Raw genomic sequence first — 23,496 nt, forward strand, 5'->3', positions numbered from 1 at the left:
CCAAGCTTCACAGCATGTACCTAGAAACTTATGAATCTTTGAGCATTTTATACTTTTATTTTAGCCTCCAAGTGTGCCCTTGAGCTGCTGTCCCTTATTGCTCACACTGCCTGCCTGTTGACTCATGATCTGGCTTCTGAATTCAGGATAAGCCAGCTAGATCTGCTGATGGGGAAATCTAGAGATAAAAGAAATAGAAGTGTTGCTTGTTCCCAAACACTACAATATAGACAGAGCCAGTTGGTGCAGAGAGTTCAAGCTGAGTTTAGTTTCAGCAGAGTTACTAACGGCATCACTGAAATATTGTCTGACATCTAGACTTTGATCTCAATGAGGACAACCAAAAGCTGTCCATTTGTACCTCTCAGAAATCCTGGGGAAAAGAGTCTGGAACTCTGGGACTTTGGAAGTTGGGCTCTTAGATGGAATTTCAGATCTAAAAGAAACATTCTACTTTATAATTTTAAAAGAAAAAATGTTTTGTTTCTTTGCCTGAAAATTTGAAATACGTATTTTTCATTTTAAAAAGCACATTATCTGTGTTCAGAATTTCAGGATACTGGAAGGAGCTATTTCTGGTTTTCAACAATATTTAAGTAAAATTTAGTAAACTTCGTGGCAAAGATTTTCCTTCTCCAGATTCAGATATTTTTACGAGTAGGGTGAGAAGTAGGGAGTAGAGTTTTTTGCAGGGGATGTTTATAGATTCATTGTTAAATCATTACACTGAACAGCTGGGGAAAATAATGACTTAGTCATTGACTTATTATTTTGAAGATGTAAATATGGTATGAATACTAAGTATAATTACTCCTGTGCTTTTTCTTTTCTGTAAGGTTTCCAGTAGTTTAGCTGTTGGTGTTAGTGTCCTGGACAGTTTCCAAATAGCCTAAATAATTTCAATCTGCCTACTTTTTTTTTTTTTTTTTTTTTAATTGTCTGAGAACAGGAGAAGGAAATTTTGTGATTCTCTTTAAGAAGCATGTGCCAGCCAAATTCAGATGAGGAGTGATGAAAGAAGTAGACAGATGTGGGAGAATGGACACCGATTGTAGCAATGCACTTATACAGTTACTCAACTAAGTGCAGGCTAGACTGCAATGGTTTTATCATTTCATAATTTATTTTGTAAATAAAGCAAATGGATAAATGAAGATGTTTATATGTTCATCCTTACACAGGCTACTAGATGTAAGTCTTGTGGAAACTTGTTGACAATAAAGGCTAGCTCAGGCATAATAATGGATAAAAGGAAAAATCCAAGGCTACCATGACAAAAATAGGATTGTAAGGCTACAGGAATAGGAAGATAGGAAAGACTAGGAAGGACAGAGAAATATGAGAAGGTAATATGGCAAATACTTTCATGTTTATATGAGGAAAGGTAAAAGTATTTTCACTTGTTCTCTCAAAACTGGAGAGTATTCTGTGCCAATATTTACCATAAAATGCAATAACTCTATTGAGATATTGTACATTTTTGCAATTATTTATCCAAGAATACAGTTTAGGAATTTAGGAATTGTTAATATTCGGGTGGGATAAGAATGAATCTATGCTGATGGAACAGAAAAATCAACTGTGTAACTGGTGGAGGTATCCTATGACGAAACAGAGAACAGCAAGGATTTGTACTGAGCACTCAGCAATAAAATTTGGATAGGAGGACTTTAACTAGTTACATTTTAACTAGTTAGAAAGGAAAAAGCAGAAAAGAAAAAATGGAAAGCAGACTTCAGGCTGCTCAGGGAACTAGTCAGCAAGGTCCCCTGGGAAGCTGCTTTTGAAGGCATAGGCGTCCATCAGTGCCGGTCAGTCTTTAAGCACTGCCTCCTAAAAGCACAAGATCAGGCAATTCCAAAATATTGGAAGGCAGGCAGGTGAGGCAGAAGGCCAGCCTGGCTGACCAGGGATCTTCTACTGGAGCTTAGGTGGAAAAAGAAAGTGTACGGCTACTGGAAGGAGGGTCAGGCGACGAGGAAGGAATACAGGGATGCTGTTCCTGTTTGTAGGGAGAAAATTCCTGTGGCCAAAGCCCAACTAGAGTTGAAGCTGGCCATGTCTGTGGGAGACAATAAAAAAGGTTTTTTTTAGATATGTTAACAGAAAAAGGAGAACCGAACATAGAAAACATAGGTCTGCTACTTGATGGGGAAGGTCTCCTCACAGACAATGACATAGGCAAAGCAGAGATGTTTAATGCCTTCTTCACCTCTGTCTTCAATGTTGATGATGGGCTTCGGGACCCTGGATGCCCTGAGCGGGAGGACCATGACAGTGGGAATGACAGACTCCCTACTGACCCTGAACGTGTGCGGGATTTGCTGCTCCACCTGGACCCATACAAGTCCATGGGTCCGGATGGTATTCATCCCAGGGTGCTTAAAGAGCTGGCTGATGTCATCACGGGACCTCTCTCAATTATTTTTCAATGATCTTGGGAGTCTGGAGAGGTCCCAGTAGACTGGAAGCTGGCAAATGTTGTGCCAATTTTCAAGAAGGGTAAGAAAGAAGACCCTAGCAATTACAGGCCTGTCAGTCTCACGTCAGTGCCTGGTAAAATTATGTAGAAGATGATTCTTGACGTTATTGAGGCGCACCTGGGGGACAATGCAGTCATTGGTCCCAGCCAACATGGATTCATGAGGGGTAGATCCTGCCTAACAAATTTGATTTCCTTTTATGATAAGATCACCCATCTAGTCGATCAAGGGAAACCAGCTGATGTGATCTTTTTGGACTTCAGCAAGGCTTTTGACACGGTTTCCCACAGGATCCTACTGGACAAAATGTCCAGCATACAGCTAAACAAAAACATCATACGATGGGTGAGCAATTGGCTGACAGGCAGGGCTCAAAGGGTTGTGGTAAATGGGGCCACATCTGGCTTGCGGATGGTTACTAGTGGGGTCCCTTAAGGCTCCATTTTAGGGCCAGTCCTCTTCAATGTTTTTATAAATGATTTGGATGTAGGACTAGAAGGTGTTTTGAGCAAATTTGCCGACGACACCAAACTTGGAGGAGTTGTGGACTCTGATGAGGGTGGAAAGGCCCTGCAGAGAGATCTGGACAGATTGGAGAGCTGGGCGATCACCAACCACATGAAGTTTAACAAAAGCAAGTGCCGGGTTCTGCACCTGGGACAGGGCAACCCTGGCTATATGTACAGACTGGGTGATGAGACACTGGGGAGCAGCCCCGCAGAGAGGGATCTGGGGGTTGTGGTTGACAGCAAGTTGAATATGAGCCAGCAGTGTGCCCTGGCAGCCAGGAGGGCCAACTGTATACTGGGATACATCAGGCATGGCATCGCTAGTCAGTTGAGGGAGGTGATTGTCCCGCTCTACTCTGAGCTGGTCCAGCCTCACCTCGAGTACTGTGTGCAGTTCTGGGCACCACAGTAAAAAAAGGACATTAAACTGTTGGAGAGTGTCCAGAGGAGGGCAACGGAGATGGTGAAGGGCCTAGAGGGGAAGACATATGAGGAGCGGCTGAGGTCACTGGGCCTGTTCAGCCTGGAGAAGAGGAGGGTGAGGGGGGACCTCATCGCAGTCTACAACTTCCTCGCGAGGGGGATTGGAGAGGCAGGTGACCTATTCTCTGTTATCACCAGTGACAGGACCCATGGGAACGGTGTTAAGCTGAGGCAGGGGAAGTTTAGGCTGGACATCAGGAAGAGGTTCTTCAACGAGAGGGTGGTTGCACACTGGCACAGGCTCCCCAGGGACGTAGTCACTGCACCAAGCCTGTCTGAGTTTAAAAAGCGATTGAACTGTGCACTTAGTCATATGGTCTAAAATTTGGGCAGACCTGTGCGGTGCCAGGAGTTGGACTTGATGATCCTTATGGTTCCCTTCCAACTCAAGATATTCTATGATTCTATGATTCTATGAAAAAAAAAAAAAAAAAAAAGTGTGTTTCTATTTTCTTTTGTAGAAAGCTAAGGCTTTGGGTACTGTTCTTACCTGTGTGAGTCTTTCGAAGTTACACTTCCTGCTCTAATTATTGTAGTAAGAAAGCTCTCCCATGGAAAGTCACTCAAAATTTTGTTCTAGAAGAGACTACAGCTTTCTGCTTAGGAGGCTATAGGGCACATGATCTCCATGGCTGGTGTTTTATGTAGGCTTTCAGATAATTTCCCAGTGCAGCTGGAGGAATCAGATCTCTTTTGTCAGGCCTTTTATGCTTTGGACCTGCTTCGGGCTAGCAGTCAGGACTGTCTGGAACAGGTGTGAATCTCCCCATGGAGACACAAATATTGCCTTGAGTCTTTCTACCTCAGCTCAGTCCAGCAGACATCCAGCTTCACTGACACTGAAAGCACACTATAAAACCTTCTTCTGTATACTTGCTTTTCCCTAAACAGTGAGCTCAACAGGTTCCTGTGGGAAGACCATTGTCTTTATGGCCTGTGTTGGAGAAAAGGCATACTACATAAGCAGCACACACAGACAAATATTTGAACATATTCCTCTGATTTTATTACTTTTAGGGTGGTTCTAGACTGATAGAAACACACTATGATAAACTCACAAGGGAAAAACTATCTGCACAATTTACTTCTGGAAACCAGATGCCTAAAAGTAAGTTGTCCATTCCCTGACTTTATCCCTGTAAGCATTCAGTCAAGTCTGGCCCTTTGAGTGTTTTATTTTCTTTGAACTATTGAAATAACACCTTATTTACTAGGAGGCTGAAAGCTTAATTAGGCAGATATTATAGAAGGCTTCTTAAAGGTTTGGATATAACTGCCAAGATTTGTTCCTTATCATTTCAGTTTCATTACCAGCTCCAGTTTGCTAGTAAGCCTCATGCACAAGCCTCACAACACAGTGCTACTGTTGCTACATCTTCACTGCCACCTTATGTGACCTATATGTTTGTCCAGTATTTTGCACTACAAACTATGCCAAAGTCCATTATTTCTGTTTGTATAATGCTGAGCAAAATAGTACCCAGTTGGCTTCTCTGCAATGTGCTCTATAAATACTATGCACCAATATTATTATTATAGTTGTTATATTATGGTTATTATTATGTTTGTTGTTATTATTGCTATTATTACTATTATGTAATGACATACTTAACAGCTGTAAACCGTTACATATGCCTTGAACTTCTGTTATACTGCAATAGTGTCTCAAGACTACATTATACACATCCTGAATATTCTACAGATGTGCTTATATTGTGTTTATAGATGCATTTAAAGTATGCCTCCATGATCCCAGAACCAATAAACATACATTGCCATAAATCAATTAAAAGCCCATATACCACATTGATGCATCTATATGTCTGCTTTGATTCTCTAGACATTGTTGACTTTCTGGGAGATGGTTGATCCTGTCATGAAGAAGCAAGAGAGGGTTGATCTGCAAGGGATAGGAGCGAGGAGTCAGACTGGCAAAGCAGTGCCCTCACCAACACAGATTCAGTCCCACAGTGCTGCAACCAGAACAGACCAGGTCCAGTGAGCATAACCAGGGGCAGTCAGGATCCCAGGCATCCCCATATGCTCCAAATATTTCTCTTAATGTTGTTTTCTTTTCTCCTTGTTTCTTAACCTTTACCAAACAGCAAGCATCCAGAAGCGACTAATCCCAAATGTAGAGTATCCAGTGAGACCTATGGCTTCTCCTGCAACTTCCTGATTCCACCAGTATCCATCATTGTTTTCCCCAGCTCTGAGAAGACTGTGATGAGCTATCCCAGGTGCTTCTAACTGTGGTCCTATCTCTTTTTAGTTATTCCACAAACCCTTAAAAACAATATAAACCTCTTTCTATTGAATTTGGTATCTATCCCACTCTTTGTTTTTGCTCTCTTCCTAAGTGATTGAAAGAGTCAGATGAGAAATCCTGGTTTTTACAGTGCTTGGCGTATCTCTTCAAGCGTTAGAAGACTCAGTTCTGAGATGGGTGATAAAGTTCATCCTGATCTGAGCCCAGTCATTTATGTTATCAAATGCCTTATTTCATAAGGTAAACTGGAAGGAGAAAATGATGCAGAGGAAGGGAACAGCTTGTGAACTGCTATACATGTGCAAGAGCCCAGATGTACAAACTTATGGACTTGTAATTATAGAAGTTTGGCAGCTTTAGGTGCTCAGAAAATTTAATGTGGATGCATAGTGCATAAAATGCATTGCCCTCAGAGACTTGTTTTTGTAGTTCATACCATCTTTCTTAATACTAGAAATGGCTGAACATGGTTATAAATATTTTTGTTGAGAAGGACATGAATGTGTAGGTCAGCAAGCTGACTGTGACTCTGAACACTCGGCTTTGGGGATAAACTCTCAGTCTGCCTTCTGGTTAAAATAAAAAATCACAGGAAGCAAGAGGGACCAGGAAATCACTGCTTCTATTTTTGATATTGTATTTAGTCTCCTCTCAGAAGTATTTCAGGATCATGGAATTGGAATCACGTGCAACCTATACCGTGCTCCCTCTTTTTTTTTTTTTTTTTTCCATGTTCCTGTGGACTTGGACCTCCATAACCTGACTTTTTAATGTCATCATATGAGACTTTGAGAGGTATATACTTGGAATGTTTTAGCTGCAAGGATGGATAAGGATTTGTACTTTAATAGTGCATCTTGGACCTGTGATGGTATATTTGAGTGACATATTGGGAAACAGATGAACAACTAGAGGATGAATGAACAAATTCTGCTTATTATCCCTCATCTGGATTGGACTCAGTGACTTAAAAAATGTGCAGTTAAGTTAAATTACATACTTTCTACTCTCCGTTTGATTCTTGTGCACTGTGTATGTAAAGGTTAAAAGTTTCTACTTTAACAACCTGTCCTGGTTTCAGTTAGGACAGAGTTAATTTTCCTCCTAGTAGCTGGTAGGGTGCTATGTTTTGGATTAGGATGAGAAGAGCGCTGATAACATGCTGATGTTTTAATTGTTGCAGAGCAGTGCTTACACCAAGCCAAGGACTTTTCAGCTTCTCCCTCTGTCCTGCCAGCGGGCAGGCTAGGGGTGCCGCAGGAGCTGGGAGGAGACAGACCCAGGACAGCTGACCCAAACTGGCCAAAGGGGTATTCCATACCATCTGACATCATGCTAAACAATATATAGGGGTGGCTGGCCGGGGGAGGGGGGGGGCGTCTGCTCGGGGATAGGCTGGGCATCGGTCAGCGGGTGGTGGGCAATTGCATTGTGCATCACTTGTTTCGTACACAGTAGTAGTAGTAGTACTATTATCATTAGCATTAGTATTTTTTCCTGTCTTAATAAACTGTCTCTGTCTCAACGCACAGGCTTCGTTTTCCCGTTTCTCTCCCCCATCCCAGAGAGGGAGGGGGGAGGGTGAGCAAACGGCTGTGTGGTGCTTAGCTGCCTGCCGAGTTAAACCACAACAACAGCAATGTATTCACGTAACCAACTTAAAGCCAAAACTTTCAGCCCAGTCCTTGACCTGAATAGTGAGTGAGGATCCGGATCCTGCCATTTATACGTGAGAGTTTATATGCAGCCAAAGTAAATACTATAGTCAGAGGTCATGGGGCTAGATTTTGAAAAGTCCTGCATAAAGAAGAGATCTCAGAAAAGCAAATTTAAAAAACATTAATGTCAAGAAAAGTAATTCTGATTGCTATATTCTTTATCTGTCATGACTAGACAGATGAAGATCTATGATAGCAATTTTTCCCTTAAGGTCATTTTCTTTTTTCTTTATTTATTTCTTTATTTTTATGTATTAATTTTTTTAACAGGCTCTGTACTAATTTTCATCACAGAATGACTAACAGAAATATGACCCTTATGCACCTTTTGCAGTTAATTCATTAGGTCAATTCTAACCACTAAACCTCTTGTCAGGTTACTTCTATCAGTGATAAGGAGCAATTGACCTTAAAACATTGAAGCCAGGTAGATGAGCCTATTCCACAAGGTCTCTTGGCTCCACCCTTGTTAGGTGAAATCTGCCAGATGTGGATCATTTGACCTTTGCTATATAGGAAGCATGAGGAGTTGTGGGGAATTGCCTCACCAGGGGAGTTTGAGGCTCAGGTTATCTGGGGTGCTTTTCTACCAGAGTGAAATGGACTCAGTGTTCCCCAGTAGGCTGCTTTTTCTTCATGTTTTTTACCGTCTCTGTGAAATAGTTTTAGAGACTCTATGAGCTAGTTACGTTGGTGGTGCCTTCTCAGGACAGTAAAACCATGGTGGTACTACTTCACTGTGAAGTAGTTAGGAAGTGACTCAAGTTCAGAAGCTGGCAGGTAAGTGTTCCTGAGTTCTACAGTTGTTTAATGTCAAGGAGTTTGAGTACTTCCTTCACCTTGTCTGTTTTCAGCGAAATTACTTGCATGGATTCAAAGCTTCCTTCCTAGCAGGAGAAGAAGAAGAAAAAAAAAAACACAGAAGCTTAAGTGCATACAGGTAAGCCTGGCTTTGAAGAATGTTCTTAAGTCTGTGTTTGAACAACAAGCTGTGTGAAAAAGGTGCCTTACTGTGAATGCAAATTTTGCCTTGTGGTAAGTAGAAACAGATTTGGGTAGATACTGGTGGCATTATCATTACTTTTGCTAAGTGGCAATTGTGAGAATGTGCTGTTCATAAAAGAAATGCTGTATTCACAATATGCTAGTCAAAAGCCTTTAAATTACTAGAAGTTATAGTTTCAAGGAGATAAATTTTTTTAAAGAAAGAAGTTATTGTTGGCCATCTCCCCCAACTCCTCCATAGACTGGCTCCCTGAAGAAAAAGCGTGAAAGGTGTAATTGTTAATAGCTTCTGAGGTAGGGTCAGGGGAAGATAAGTTTTCCCACGTGTTCACTCTCCCTTCTCCTCCAGGTGAGTTACGGTAGCTTTCCAAAACTTCGACTATACTTGAAATGCTCAGAGCAGCGTGTTCTTATAAGTATGTCTCCTGAATGCACTTAAGGTTTTGTTTAAGGTTAAACAAATACTTCAGAGTGTCATCCAGAGATCCGTGCTGAGGCAGGATAGTTATGCGTGGCAGGGAGAGTGGGAGGACATGCGCAGGTATCTAGAGCAGGGCGCACCTCCACTGGAAAGACCATGAGACCATGAGGAACCCACAGTGGATGAGCTGGCTAAACAAGTCTGGCAGTACAAAGACAGTCTTTCCTCTTCCCTACAGGTCTGCATCTCGGCTGTGCAGAAACATTCTAAAGAGACGGACCAACAAAAAGAGAACTTACCTTCCTCCCCACCTGTACAAAGCAGTATCTCAGCTATTGGGGGTAAGCCCACTTCTGTGCGAGGAAGACAAGAGAGCGCATACACAGCCTGTGCCACCCTGTGGTCGTACACTGTGGAAACTACACACATTCGTACCTACAATCACCATACCTACGTAAGTGACCACGGAGAGCATATGAGAAAACACGATGGAAAAAAAATCTCGACACTAGAGGCATGGGTGTGAGTAGCAAGAAAAAATAATTTGGGAAAAGGAATTCTATGAGAAACTTCCAACTCCAACTTAAGGTGGGTGGAACCTGGTCCCCAGAGCTGTGGTCCCCAGAGCTGTGGTCCCCAGAGCTGTGGTCCCCAGAGCTGTGGTCCCCAGAGCTGTGGTCCCCAGAGCTGTGGTCCCCAGAGCTGTGGTCCCCAGAGCTGTGGTCCCCAGAGCTGTGGTCCCCAGAGCTGTGGTCCCCAGAGCTGTGGTCCCCAGAGCTGTGGTCCCCAGAGCTGTGGTCCCCAGAGCTGTGGTCCCCAGAGCTGTGGTCCCCAGAGCTGTGGTCCCCAGAGCTGTGGTCCCCAGAGCTGTGGTCCCCAGAGCTGTGGTCCCCAGAGCTGTGGTCCCCAGAGCTGTGGTCCCCAGAGCTGTGGTCCCCAGAGCTGTGGTCCCCAGAGCTGTGGTCCCCAGAGCTGTGGTCCCCAGAGCTGTGGTCCCCAGAGCTGTGGTCCCCAGAGCTGTGGTCCCCAGAGCTGTGGTCCCCAGAGCTGTGGTCCCCAGAGCTGTGGTCCCCAGAGCTGTGGTCCCCAGAGCTGTGGTCCCCAGAGCTGTGGTCCCCAGAGCTGTGGTCCCCAGAGCTGTGGTCCCCAGAGCTGTGGTCCCCAGAGCTGTGGTCCCCAGAGCTGTGGTCCCCAGAGCTGTGGTCCCCAGAGCTGTGGTCCCCAGAGCTGTGGTCCCCAGAGCTGTGGTCCCCAGAGCTGTGGTCCCCAGAGCTGTGGTCCCCAGAGCTGTGGTCCCCAGAGCTGTGGTCCCCAGAGCTGTGGTCCCCAGAGCTGTGGTCCCCAGAGCTGTGGTCCCCAGAGCTGTGGTCCCCAGAGCTGTGGTCCCCAGAGCTGTGGTCCCCAGAGCTGTGGTCCCCAGAGCTGTGGTCCCCAGAGCTGTGGTCCCCAGAGCTGTGGTCCCCAGAGCTGTGGTCCCCAGAGCTGTGGTCCCCAGAGCTGTGGTCCCCAGAGCTGTGGTCCCCAGAGCTGTGGTCCCCAGAGCTGTGGTCCCCAGAGCTGTGGTCCCCAGAGCTGTGGTCCCCAGAGCTGTGGTCCCCAGAGCTGTGGTCCCCAGAGCTGTGGTCCCCAGAGCTGTGGTCCCCAGAGCTGTGGTCCCCAGAGCTGTGGTCCCCAGAGCTGTGGTCCCCAGAGCTGTGGTCCCCAGAGCTGTGGTCCCCAGAGCTGTGGTCCCCAGAGCTGTGGTCCCCAGAGCTGTGGTCCCCAGAGCTGTGGTCCCCAGAGCTGTGGTCCCCAGAGCTGTGGTCCCCAGAGCTGTGGTCCCCAGAGCTGTGGTCCCCAGAGCTGTGGTCCCCAGAGCTGTGGTCCCCAGAGCTGTGGTCCCCAGAGCTGTGGTCCCCAGAGCTGTGGTCCCCAGAGCTGTGGTCCCCAGAGCTGTGGTCCCCAGAGCTGTGGTCCCCAGAGCTGTGGTCCCCAGAGCTGTGGTCCCCAGAGCTGTGGTCCCCAGAGCTGTGGTCCCCAGAGCTGTGGTCCCCAGAGCTGTGGTCCCCAGAGCTGTGGTCCCCAGAGCTGTGGTCCCCAGAGCTGTGGTCCCCAGAGCTGTGGTCCCCAGAGCTGTGGTCCCCAGAGCTGTGGTCCCCAGAGCTGTGGTCCCCAGAGCTGTGGTCCCCAGAGCTGTGGTCCCCAGAGCTGTGGTCCCCAGAGCTGTGGTCCCCAGAGCTGTGGTCCCCAGAGCTGTGGTCCCCAGAGCTGTGGTCCCCAGAGCTGTGGTCCCCAGAGCTGTGGTCCCCAGAGCTGTGGTCCCCAGAGCTGTGGTCCCCAGAGCTGTGGTCCCCAGAGCTGTGGTCCCCAGAGCTGTGGTCCCCAGAGCTGTGGTCCCCAGAGCTGTGGTCCCCAGAGCTGTGGTCCCCAGAGCTGTGGTCCCCAGAGCTGTGGTCCCCAGAGCTGTGGTCCCCAGAGCTGTGGTCCCCAGAGCTGTGGTCCCCAGAGCTGTGGTCCCCAGAGCTGTGGTCCCCAGAGCTGTGGTCCCCAGAGCTGTGGTCCCCAGAGCTGTGGTCCCCAGAGCTGTGGTCCCCAGAGCTGTGGTCCCCAGAGCTGTGGTCCCCAGAGCTGTGGTCCCCAGAGCTGTGGTCCCCAGAGCTGTGGTCCCCAGAGCTGTGGTCCCCAGAGCTGTGGTCCCCAGAGCTGTGGTCCCCAGAGCTGTGGTCCCCAGAGCTGTGGTCCCCAGAGCTGTGGTCCCCAGAGCTGTGGTCCCCAGAGCTGTGGTCCCCAGAGCTGTGGTCCCCAGAGCTGTGGTCCCCAGAGCTGTGGTCCCCAGAGCTGTGGTCCCCAGAGCTGTGGTCCCCAGAGCTGTGGTCCCCAGAGCTGTGGTCCCCAGAGCTGTGGTCCCCAGAGCTGTGGTCCCCAGAGCTGTGGTCCCCAGAGCTGTGGTCCCCAGAGCTGTGGTCCCCAGAGCTGTGGTCCCCAGAGCTGTGGTCCCCAGAGCTGTGGTCCCCAGAGCTGTGGTCCCCAGAGCTGTGGTCCCCAGAGCTGTGGTCCCCAGAGCTGTGGTCCCCAGAGCTGTGGTCCCCAGAGCTGTGGTCCCCAGAGCTGTGGTCCCCAGAGCTGTGGTCCCCAGAGCTGTGGTCCCCAGAGCTGTGGTCCCCAGAGCTGTGGTCCCCAGAGCTGTGGTCCCCAGAGCTGTGGTCCCCAGAGCTGTGGTCCCCAGAGCTGTGGTCCCCAGAGCTGTGGTCCCCAGAGCTGTGGTCCCCAGAGCTGTGGTCCCCAGAGCTGTGGTCCCCAGAGCTGTGGTCCCCAGAGCTGTGGTCCCCAGAGCTGTGGTCCCCAGAGCTGTGGTCCCCAGAGCTGTGGTCCCCAGAGCTGTGGTCCCCAGAGCTGTGGTCCCCAGAGCTGTGGTCCCCAGAGCTGTGGTCCCCAGAGCTGTGGTCCCCAGAGCTGTGGTCCCCAGAGCTGTGGTCCCCAGAGCTGTGGTCCCCAGAGCTGTGGTCCCCAGAGCTGTGGTCCCCAGAGCTGTGGTCCCCAGAGCTGTGGTCCCCAGAGCTGTGGTCCCCAGAGCTGTGGTCCCCAGAGCTGTGGTCCCCAGAGCTGTGGTCCCCAGAGCTGTGGTCCCCAGAGCTGTGGTCCCCAGAGCTGTGGTCCCCAGAGCTGTGGTCCCCAGAGCTGTGGTCCCCAGAGCTGTGGTCCCCAGAGCTGTGGTCCCCAGAGCTGTGGTCCCCAGAGCTGTGGTCCCCAGAGCTGTGGTCCCCAGAGCTGTGGTCCCCAGAGCTGTGGTCCCCAGAGCTGTGGTCCCCAGAGCTGTGGTCCCCAGAGCTGTGGTCCCCAGAGCTGTGGTCCCCAGAGCTGTGGTCCCCAGAGCTGTGGTCCCCAGAGCTGTGGTCCCCAGAGCTGTGGTCCCCAGAGCTGTGGTCCCCAGAGCTGTGGTCCCCAGAGCTGTGGTCCCCAGAGCTGTGGTCCCCAGAGCTGTGGTCCCCAGAGCTGTGGTCCCCAGAGCTGTGGTCCCCAGAGCTGTGGTCCCCAGAGCTGTGGTCCCCAGAGCTGTGGTCCCCAGAGCTGTGGTCCCCAGAGCTGTGGTCCCCAGAGCTGTGGTCCCCAGAGCTGTGGTCCCCAGAGCTGTGGTCCCCAGAGCTGTGGTCCCCAGAGCTGTGGTCCCCAGAGCTGTGGTCCCCAGAGCTGTGGTCCCCAGAGCTGTGGTCCCCAGAGCTGTGGTCCCCAGAGCTGTGGTCCCCAGAGCTGTGGTCCCCAGAGCTGTGGTCCCCAGAGCTGTGGTCCCCAGAGCTGTGGTCCCCAGAGCTGTGGTCCCCAGAGCTGTGGTCCCCAGAGCTGTGGTCCCCAGAGCTGTGGTCCCCAGAGCTGTGGTCCCCAGAGCTGTGGTCCCCAGAGCTGTGGTCCCCAGAGCTGTGGTCCCCAGAGCTGTGGTCCCCAGAGCTGTGGTCCCCAGAGCTGTGGTCCCCAGAGCTGTGGTCCCCAGAGCTGTGGTCCCCAGAGCTGTGGTCCCCAGAGCTGTGGTCCCCAGAGCTGTGGTCCCCAGAGCTGTGGTCCCCAGAGCTGTGGTCCCCAGAGCTGTGGTCCCCAGAGCTGTGGTCCCCAGAGCTGTGGTCCCCAGAGCTGTGGTCCCCAGAGCTGTGGTCCCCAGAGCTGTGGTCCCCAGAGCTGTGGTCCCCAGAGCTGTGGTCCCCAGAGCTGTGGTCCCCAGAGCTGTGGTCCCCAGAGCTGTGGTCCCCAGAGCTGTGGTCCCCAGAGCTGTGGTCCCCAGAGCTGTGGTCCCCAGAGCTGTGGTCCCCAGAGCTGTGGTCCCCAGAGCTGTGGTCCCCAGAGCTGTGGTCCCCAGAGCTGTGGTCCCCAGAGCTGTGGTCCCCAGAGCTGTGGTCCCCAGAGCTGTGGTCCCCAGAGCTGTGGTCCCCAGAGCTGTGGTCCCCAGAGCTGTGGTCCCCAGAGCTGTGGTCCCCAGAGCTGTGGTCCCCAGAGCTGTGGTCCCCAGAGCTGTGGTCCCCAGAGCTGTGGTCCCCAGAGCTGTGGTCCCCAGAGCTGTGGTCCCCAGAGCTGTGGTCCCCAGAGCTGTGGTCCCCAGAGCTGTGGTCCCCAGAGCTGTGGTCCCCAGAGCTGTGGTCCCCAGAGCTGTGGTCCCCAGAGCTGTGGTCCCCAGAGCTGTGGTCCCCAGAGCTGTGGTCCCCAGAGCTGTGGTCCCCAGAGCTGTGGTCCCCAGAGCTGTGGTCCCCAGAGCTGTGGTCCCCAGAGCTGTGGTCCCCAGAGCTGTGGTCCCCAGAGCTGTGGTCCCCAGAGCTGTGGTCCCCAGAGCTGTGGTCCCCAGAGCTGTGGTCCCCAGAGCTGTGGTCCCCAGAGCTGTGGTCCCCAGAGCTGTGGTCCCAGAGCTGTGGTCCCCAGAGCTGTGGTCCCCAGAGCTGTGGTCCCCAGAGCTGTGGTCCCCAGAGCTGTGGTCCCCAGAGCTGTGGTCCCCAGAGCTGTGGTCCCCAGAGCTGTGGTCCCCAGAGCTGTGGTCCCCAGAGCTGTGGTCCCCAGAGCTGTGGTCCCCAGAGCTGTGGTCCCCAGAGCTGTGGTCCCCAGAGCTGTGGTCCCCAGAGCTGTGGTCCCCAGAGCTGTGGTCCCCAGAGCTGTGGTCCCCAGAGCTGTGGTCCCCAGAGCTGTGGTCCCCAGAGCTGTGGTCCCCAGAGCTGTGGTCCCCAGAGCTGTGGTCCCCAGAGCTGTGGTCCCCAGAGCTGTGGTCCCCAGAGCTGTGGTCCCCAGAGCTGTGGTCCCCAGAGCTGTGGTCCCCAGAGCTGTGGTCCCCAGAGCTGTGGTCCCCAGAGCTGTGGTCCCCAGAGCTGTGGTCCCCAGAGCTGTGGTCCCCAGAGCTGTGGTCCCCAGAGCTGTGGTCCCCAGAGCTGTGGTCCCCAGAGCTGTGGTCCCCAGAGCTGTGGTCCCCAGAGCTGTGGTCCCCAGAGCTGTGGTCCCCAGAGCTGTGGTCCCCAGAGCTGTGGTCCCCAGAGCTGTGGTCCCCAGAGCTGTGGTCCCCAGAGCTGTGGTCCCCAGAGCTGTGGTCCCCAGAGCTGTGGTCCCCAGAGCTGTGGTCCCCAGAGCTGTGGTCCCCAGAGCTGTGGTCCCCAGAGCTGTGGTCCCCAGAGCTGTGGTCCCCAGAGCTGTGGTCCCCAGAGCTGTGGTCCCCAGAGCTGTGGTCCCCAGAGCTGTGGTCCCCAGAGCTGTGGTCCCCAGAGCTGTGGTCCCCAGAGCTGTGGGTCCCCAGAGCTGTGGTCCCCAGAGCTGTGGTCCCCAGAGCTGTGGTCCCCAGAGCTGTGGTCCCCAGAGCTGTGGTCCCCAGAGCTGTGGTCCCCAGAGCTGTGGTCCCCAGAGCTGTGGTCCCCAGAGCTGTGGTCCCCAGAGCTGTGGTCCCCAGAGCTGTGGTCCCCAGAGCTGTGGTCCCCAGAGCTGTGGTCCCCAGAGCTGTGGTCCCCAGAGCTGTGGTCCCCAGAGCTGTGGTCCCAGAGCTGTGGTCCCCAGAGCTGTGGTCCCCAGAGCTGTGGTCCCCAGAGCTGTGGTCCCCAGAGCTGTGGTCCCCAGAGCTGTGGTCCCCAGAGCTGTGGTCCCCAGAGCTGTGGTCCCCAGAGCTGTGGTCCCCAGAGCTGTGGTCCCCAGAGCTGTGGTCCCCAGAGCTGTGGTCCCCAGAGCTGTGGTCCCCAGAGCTGTGGTCCCCAGAGCTGTGGTCCCCAGAGCTGTGGTCCCCAGAGCTGTGGTCCCCAGAGCTGTGGTCCCCAGAGCTGTGGTCCCCAGAGCTGTGGTCCCCAGAGCTGTGGTCCCCAGAGCTGTGGTCCCCAGAGCTGTGGTCCCCAGAGCTGTGGTCCCCAGAGCTGTGGTCCCCAGAGCTGTGGTCCCCAGAGCTGTGGTCCCCAGAGCTGTGGTCCCCAGAGCTGTGGTCCCCAGAGCTGTGGTCCCCAGAGCTGTGGTCCCCAGAGCTGTGGTCCCCAGAGCTGTGGTCCCAGAGCTGTGGTCCCCAGAGCTGTGGTCCCCAGAGCTGTGGTCCCCAGAGCTGTGGTCCCCAGAGCTGTGGTCCCCAGAGCTGTGGTCCCAGAGCTGTGGTCCCCCAGAGCTGTGGTCCCCAGAGCTGTGGTCCCCAGAGCTGTGGTCCCCAGAGCTGTGGTCCCCAGAGCTGTGGTCCCCAGAGCTGTGGTCCCCAGAGCTGTGGTCCCCAGAGCTGTGGTCCCCAGAGCTGTGGTCCCCAGAGCTGTGGTCCCCAGAGCTGTGGTCCCCAGAGCTGTGGTCCCCAGAGCTGTGGTCCCCAGAGCTGTGGTCCCCAGAGCTGTGGTCCCCAGAGCTGTGGTCCCCAGAGCTGTGGTCCCCAGAGCTGTGGTCCCCAGAGCTGTGGTCCCCAGAGCTGTGGTCCCCAGAGCTGTGGTCCCCAGAGCTGTGGTCCCCAGAGCTGTGGTCCCCAGAGCTGTGGTCCCCAGAGCTGTGGTCCCCAGAGCTGTGGTCCCCAGAGCTGTGGTCCCCAGAGCTGTGGTCCCCAGAGCTGTGGTCCCCAGAGCTGTGGTCCCCAGAGCTGTGGTCCCCAGAGCTGTGGTCCCCAGAGCTGTGGTCCCCAGAGCTGTGGTCCCCAGAGCTGTGGTCCCCAGAGCTGTGGTCCCCAGAGCTGTGGTCCCCAGAGCTGTGGTCCCCAGAGCTGTGGTCCCCAGAGCTGTGGTCCCCAGAGCTGTGGTCCCCAGAGCTGTGGTCCCAGAGCTGTGGTCCCCAGAGCTGTGGTCCCCAGAGCTGTGGTCCCCAGAGCTGTGGTCCCCAGAGCTGTGGTCCCCAGAGCTGTGGTCCCCAGAGCTGTGGTCCCCAGAGCTGTGGTCCCCAGAGCTGTGGTCCCCAGAGCTGTGGTCCCCAGAGCTGTGGTCCCCAGAGCTGTGGTCCCCAGAGCTGTGGTCCCCAGAGCTGTGGTCCCCAGAGCTGTGGTCCCCAGAGCTGTGGTCCCCAGAGCTGTGGTCCCCAGAGCTGTGGTCCCCAGAGCTGTGGTCCCCAGAGCTGTGGTCCCCAGAGCTGTGGTCCCCAGAGCTGTGGTCCCCAGAGCTGTGGTCCCCAGAGCTGTGGTCCCAGAGCTGTGGTCCCCAGAGCTGTGGGTCCCCAGAGCTGTGGTCCCCAGAGCTGTGGTCCCCAGAGCTGTGGTCCCCAGAGCTGTGGTCCCCAGAGCTGTGGTCCCCAGAGCTGTGGTCCCCAGAGCTGTGGTCCCCAGAGCTGTGGTCCCCAGAGCTGTGGTCCCCAGAGCTGTGGTCCCCAGAGCTGTGGTCCCCAGAGCTGTGGTCCCCAGAGCTGTGGTCCCCAGAGCTGTGGTCCCCAGAGCTGTGGTCCCAGAGCTGTGGTCCCCAGAGCTGTGGTCCCCAGAGCTGTGGTCCCCAGAGCTGTGGTCCCCAGAGCTGTGGTCCCCAGAGCTGTGGTCCCCAGAGCTGTGGTCCCCAGAGCTGTGGTCCCCAGAGCTGTGGTCCCCAGAGCTGTGGTCCCCAGAGCTGTGGTCCCCAGAGCTGTGGTCCCCAGAGCTGTGGTCCCCAGAGCTGTGGTCCCAGAGCTGTGGTCCCCAGAGCTGTGGTCCCCAGAGCTGTGGTCCCCAGAGCTGTGGTCCCCAGAGCTGTGGTCCCAGAGCTGTGGTCCCCAGAGCTGTGGTCCCCAGAGCTGTGGTCCCCAGAGCTGTGGTCCCCAGAGCTGTGGTCCCCAGAGCTGTGGTCCCCAGAGCTGTGGTCCCCAGAGCTGTGGTCCCCAGAGCTGTGGTCCCCCAGAGCTGTGGTCCCCAGAGCTGTGGTCCCCAGAGCTGTGGTCCCCAGAGCTGTGGTCCCCAGAGCTGTGGTCCCCAGAGCTGTGGTCCCCAGAGCTGTGGTCCCCCAGAGCTGTGGTCCCCAGAGCTGTGGTCCCCAGAGCTGTGGTCCCCAGAGCTGTGGTCCCCAGAGCTGTGGTCCCCAGAGCTGTGGTCCCCAGAGCTGTGGTCCCCAGAGCTGTGGTCCCCAGAGCTGTGGTCCCCAGAGCTGTGGTCCCCAGAGCTGTGGTCCCCAGAGCTGTGGTCCCCAGAGCTGTGGTCCCAGAGCTGTGGTCCCCAGAGCTGTGGTCCCCAGAGCTGTGGTCCCCAGAGCTGTGGTCCCCAGAGCTGTGGTCCCCAGAGCTGTGGTCCCCAGAGCTGTGGTCCCCAGAGCTGTGGTCCCCAGAGCTGTGGTCCCCAGAGCTGTGGTCCCCAGAGCTGTGGTCCCCAGAGCTGTGGTCCCCAGAGCTGTGGTCCCCAGAGCTGTGGTCCCCAGAGCTGTGGTCCCCAGAGCTGTGGTCCCCAGAGCTGTGGTCCCCAGAGCTGTGGTCCCCAGAGCTGTGGTCCCCAGAGCTGTGGTCCCCAGAGCTGTGGTCCCCAGAGCTGTGGTCCCCAGAGCTGTGGTCCCCAGAGCTGTGGTCCCCAGAGCTGTGGTCCCCAGAGCTGTGGTCCCCAGAGCTGTGGTCTGGTCCCCAGAGCTGTGGTCCCCAGAGCTGTGGTCCCCAGAGCTGTGGTCCCCAGAGCTGTGGTCCCCAGAGCTGTGGTCCCCAGAGCTGTGGTCCCCAGAGCTGTGGTCCCCAGAGCTGTGGTCCCCAGAGCTGTGGTCCCCAGAGCTGTGGTCCCCAGAGCTGTGGTCCCCAGAGCTGTGGTCCCCAGAGCTGTGGTCCCCAGAGCTGTGGTCCCCAGAGCTGTGGTCCCCAGAGCTGTGGTCCCCAGAGCTGTGGTCCCCAGAGCTGTGGTCCCCAGAGCTGTGGTCCCCAGAGCTGTGGTCCCCAGAGCTGTGGTCCCCAGAGCTGTGGTCCCCAGAGCTGTGGTCCCCAGAGCTGTGGTCCCCAGAGCTGTGGTCCCCAGAGCTGTGGTCCCCAGAGCTGTGGTCCCCAGAGCTGTGGTCCCCAGAGCTGTGGTCCCCAGAGCTCTGGTCCCCAGAGCTGTGGTCCCCAGAGCTCTGGTCCCCAGAGCTGTGGTCCCCAGAGCTGTGGTCCCCAGAGCTCTGGTCCCCAGAGCTGTGGTCCCCAGAGCTGTGGTCCCCAGAGCTGTGGTCCCCAGAGCTGTGGTCCCCAGAGCTCTGGTCCCCAGAGCTGTGGTCCCCAGAGCTGTGGTCCCCAGAGCTGTGGTCCCCAGAGCTGTGGTCCCCAGAGCTGTGGTCCCCAGAGCTGTGGTCCCCAGAGCTGTGGTCCCCAGAGCTGTGGTCCCCAGAGCTGTGGTCCCCAGAGCTCTGGTCCCCAGAGCTGTGGTCCCCAGAGCTCTGGTCCCCAGAGCTGTGGTCCCCAGAGCTCTGGTCCCCAGAGCTGTGGTCCCCAGAGCTCTGGTCCCCAGAGCTGTGGTCCCCAGAGCTCTGGTCCCCAGAGCTCTGGTCCCCAGAGCTCTGGTCCCCAGAGCTGTGGTCCCCAGAGCTCTGGTCCCCAGAGCTCTGGTCCCCAGAGCTGTGGTCCCCAGAGCTCTGGTCCCCAGAGCTCTGGTCCCCAGAGCTCTGGTCCCCAGAGCTCTGGTCCCCAGAGCTCTGGTCCCCAGAGCTCTGGTCCCCAGAGCTCTGGTCCCCAGAGCTCTGGTCCCCAGAGCTCTGGTCCCCAGAGCTCTGGTCCCCAGAGCTCTGGTCCCCAGAGCTCTGGTCCCCAGAGCTCTGGTCCCCAGAGCTCTGGTCCCCAGAGCTCTGGTCCCCAGAGCTCTGGTCCCCAGAGCTCTGGTCCCCAGAGCTCTGGTCCCCAGAGCTCTGGTCCCCAGAGCTCTGGTCCCCAGAGCTCTGGTCCCCAGAGCTCTGGTCCCCAGAGCTCTGGTCCCCAGAGCTCTGGTCCCCAGAGCTCTGGTCCCCAGAGCTCTGGTCCCCAGAGCTCTGGTCCCCAGAGCTCTGGTCCCCAGAGCTCTGGTCCCCAGAGCTCTGGTCCCCAGAGCTCTGGTCCCCAGAGCTCTGGTCCCCAGAGCTCTGGTCCCCAGAGCTCTGGTCCCCAGAGCTCTGGTCCCCAACTTTTTCTGCTAGGAAGATTATTCAGATGAGCACTCTACCATTCCTTTACCTTTGAGGGTTCTGAAATTGTCCCCTGCTTAAAGGAGTCAGCTCCAGCCTGTCTCGGAAAATAGTTGCTTAGAGCTAAAATCTGAGTTTCCGTTCTGTTACTTGAACGTCCAGAAGGACTCATCCTCCTTCCTTCGTTGAGTTCAGTGCTGCCTAGTTTTAAGTTTTTCAGTACTCAGTCGTGTAGGCCAGACTCTGCCATTTTAGAGGGATTGCACTCCCCTTACATAATGTGGGAATCCCATTAATCTGTGTCAAGGGTGAATGGAGTATGGCACTTATAAATCATTGCAGATTGTGGTTGTTGTCTGTTACCAAGTTATTTAAGGCCATGCAAGTACCTTTTACTCTTTTCTCTTTCCTTTCATTTCTTGTCTTATGACTGAAGATTACATATTCGTTGAAATGTCCTAAAAAAAAATTAGTTTTTAATTTTAACAACTTTTCTGTTTCCCTCTAGCTCTGCCAATAGCTGAGAAGAGAAAAGTACATTTTTATACTCCTCGTTCTTGCGACGTTAGAGGCAGTGCCAATTTAAATGTTGACTGAGGCTCTGCAAAGGTGCAAGTCTATCTTACTCCATCAAATTCAGTGACGCAACCTGAGTTTGCCTTAATTAACTTTCAAGGATTCAACCAATTTAAAGCTTTTGGACAATGACAATTATTTGAAGACTTCATACAGGTTTATTTTCTTCGTTTACATTTGTTTCTTATCTCCATCCCGTTCAAAGCAATGAGGACTGGTGTGCTTCTCTCTTCTCTGGAAATTTGCACTAGCAACCAGTGTTAGAATCAGAATCCTGATCTAAGAGTATGATGAAAAATGTTGCGCTCCAAGTTGGAAATTGGAGAGGAAAACATTCACGTATACATAAGAATTGTACTCAAACAGCTGATTACACCTTTTTTTACACGTGAACAGATGCTTACATCTGTTAAGGGATAGCTTTTTAAACCTGAGAAGCAAGGTAGTTTTCTGCGTTTCCCTTGGGGATAGTGTTCTCTTCTGTATTTCGCTTCTGTACCAACTGTTCAAAATTTTTAAGTCGTGTTGTCAGGCAAACAACCACGTAACCTTGCACGCTATTACATGTTCCCCTCCAGATAGATCAAGCCCTGAGTGCAAGATCAGTCAACTAAATAATTCCAACATGTAAAAATTAACTTGTAAATACATTACTTTTTGGCAGGTTTTTTGGCACTTTGTGGGCCTAACTGTATTTCAGTGAGAAGAATGTCTTCTGGTGTGAACTTTAATTATACCTCTATGCCATGCTGTCTTTGTTCTTATTTTATTCTTTTTTGGGGGGGCGGAGGGGGCAACATTCCTTGTGTACACCTGAAGGAGTTGCTAAATAATAATAAAATTTAGGTGAAGGAAAAGTTCCTTCTCTGTTGTTGTTGTTCTTGTTTTCCATACAGTCTTAACATGAATTACAGAATTGTAGGGGTTAAAAGGGACCTCAAAAGATCATTGGCTCCAATCCCCCTGCCAAAGCAGGTTCCTTAGAGCAGGTTCTCCAGGTACGTGTCCAGATGGGCCTTGAATATCTCCAGAGAAGGAGACTCCACAACCTCCCTGGGCAGCCTTTTCCAGTGCTCTGTCACCCTCACCGTGGAGAAGTTCTTTTGCATGTTGGTGCGGAACTTCCTGTGCTCCATTTTGTGGCTGTCACCCCTTGTCCTGTCCCCACAAACCACTGAAAAGAGGTTGGCCAAATCCCTCTGTCTCCCACACCTCAGGTATTTATAAACATGGATGAGGTCCCCTCTCAGTCTTCTTTTCTCCTGGCTGAACAGTCCCAGGTCTCTCAGCCTTTCTTCATAGGGAAGAAATGAAGGTCCCATTTTCTGGCCCTTGGCAGACTGTAAGCATGCTGGAACCCTTCACATTACGTAGATCATATTTATCTGAAATGATAATAGCATACCTATAGTCTGCTGCAGGCTGAAAAGTAGCCTATGCCTCAGGTACTGTTTTATGCCTTTGCTTTTGTTACCACATCCTTGTAAGTCTTCAAAAGGGAAATGAAATTATCCTATACAGAAGAAACACTATCTAGAAGGAACTTCAGTTGCTAGGGCCTGAATTCTCACTGAAACCGAAGACAGGTATCTTACTGACTTGAAGAAAGAGGCTTTAATCTATCCTGGCTTCTTTACTAATAAAGGAGCGTGAAAGAGACGCGTGTCCTTGTATCTGAAGAGGAGGTGAAGGAACGGCTAGTGCAAGGAACACAAAAATCAGTTGCGCCAGACTGATATGTGGTTGGCTTTGAGCTTGGAGACTGCATCTTCAAACCTCCAGATCTAGAAGAGCACTTTGGCTGCAGCCTAAAAGCCCTGTGTACATAAACTCCCCCAAGCCAGCCAATCTTCTTCCCATGACCTGCCAGAAAACAGCTGCCCTGGTTTCAGCTAGGATAGAGTTAATTTTCCTCCTCATAGCTGGTAGGGTGCTATGTTTTGGATTAGGATGAAAAGTGTGTTGATAACACACTGATGTTTTAGTTGTTGCAGAGCAGTGCTTACACCAAGCCAAGGACTTTTCAGCTCCTCACTCTGTCCTGCCAGCGGGCAGGCTAGGGGTGCCACAGGAGCTGGGAGGGGACAGACCCATAGGACAGCTGACCCAAACTGGCCAAAGGGGTATTCCATACCATCTGACATCATGCTAAACAATGTATAGAGGTGGCTGGCCGGGGTGGGGGGCTGGCTGCTCGGGGATAGGCTGGGCATCGGTCAGCGGGTGGTGAGCAATTGCATTGTGCATCACTTGTTTCGTACACATTATTAGTAGTAATACTATTATCATTATTATTATTATTGTTATTATTATTTTCCTGTCTTAATAAACTGTCTTTATCTCAACTCACAGGCTTCACTTTCCCATTTCTCTCCCCCATCCCAGAGAGGGAGGGGGGAGGGTAAGAGAATGGCTGTGTGGTGTTTAGCTGCCGGCCAGGTTAAACCACAACAGAAACAAAATATCTTCATGGTATGAACATTTCTCAGGTCATTAAGACTCTTTTTTCAACAGTTCTTTGATAACTGCTTACCTGAAGGATGTAGCCTTCTTTAGATTTTATTATTATTTTTTAATCTTATATTTCAACTTTGTATTACTGATTTTTACTATTTATTACACAGAAAGTAACCTTGATGAGAATTCCAGAAACTTCATTCATGAATAGATTTATTAATTTTCAAGTTTTAACTCTCTAGAAACTATAGCTCTTTGATAGCATATACAGGATTAATACATTAGTTGCCAAAAAAAGTGTAATTTAAAAAGTAACGATAGAAACATATAATTTTCCAGATACACTATGAAAATATCAGATAACTTTTGGATGCTGTGCTAGAAGTTTCATCTACAAATTTCATCTACAAATTAGATCTAAATATAAAGCCATTACAGAAATGAAAAAAACCTGCTGTAATGAACTTGTTTTAGAATACTTTAAAACATTTTAAAATTAAACTAAATTTAAAAGCATTATATATAAGTATAGACTAGATATCAAAACTACCTTAATATTTTTATTCATATGTGAATGTTAGATGTCTGTCTGAGAAATCTAAAAATTTTTATGTGGTAATGAGATCTATATAATCTTTATAAAA

General features: G+C 52.4%; 1 long non-coding RNA gene across 1 annotated transcript; it reads left to right on the forward strand.

Moving 5' to 3' along the window:
• Positions 1-7,118: 7,118 nt before the first annotated feature.
• LOC308190985 lies at positions 7,119-21,763 on the forward strand. The gene is made up of 3 exons (XR_013947606.1): positions 7,119-8,242; positions 9,127-9,410; positions 20,328-21,763. It is a non-coding gene; the product is annotated as an uncharacterized lncRNA (long non-coding RNA).
• The last annotated feature ends 1,733 nt before the right edge of the window (positions 21,764-23,496 follow it).

This window comes from Anser brachyrhynchus (genome assembly GCF_964034855.1).
Source record: "Anser brachyrhynchus genome assembly, chromosome: 2".
Lineage (NCBI taxonomy): Eukaryota > Metazoa > Chordata > Aves > Anseriformes > Anatidae > Anser > Anser brachyrhynchus.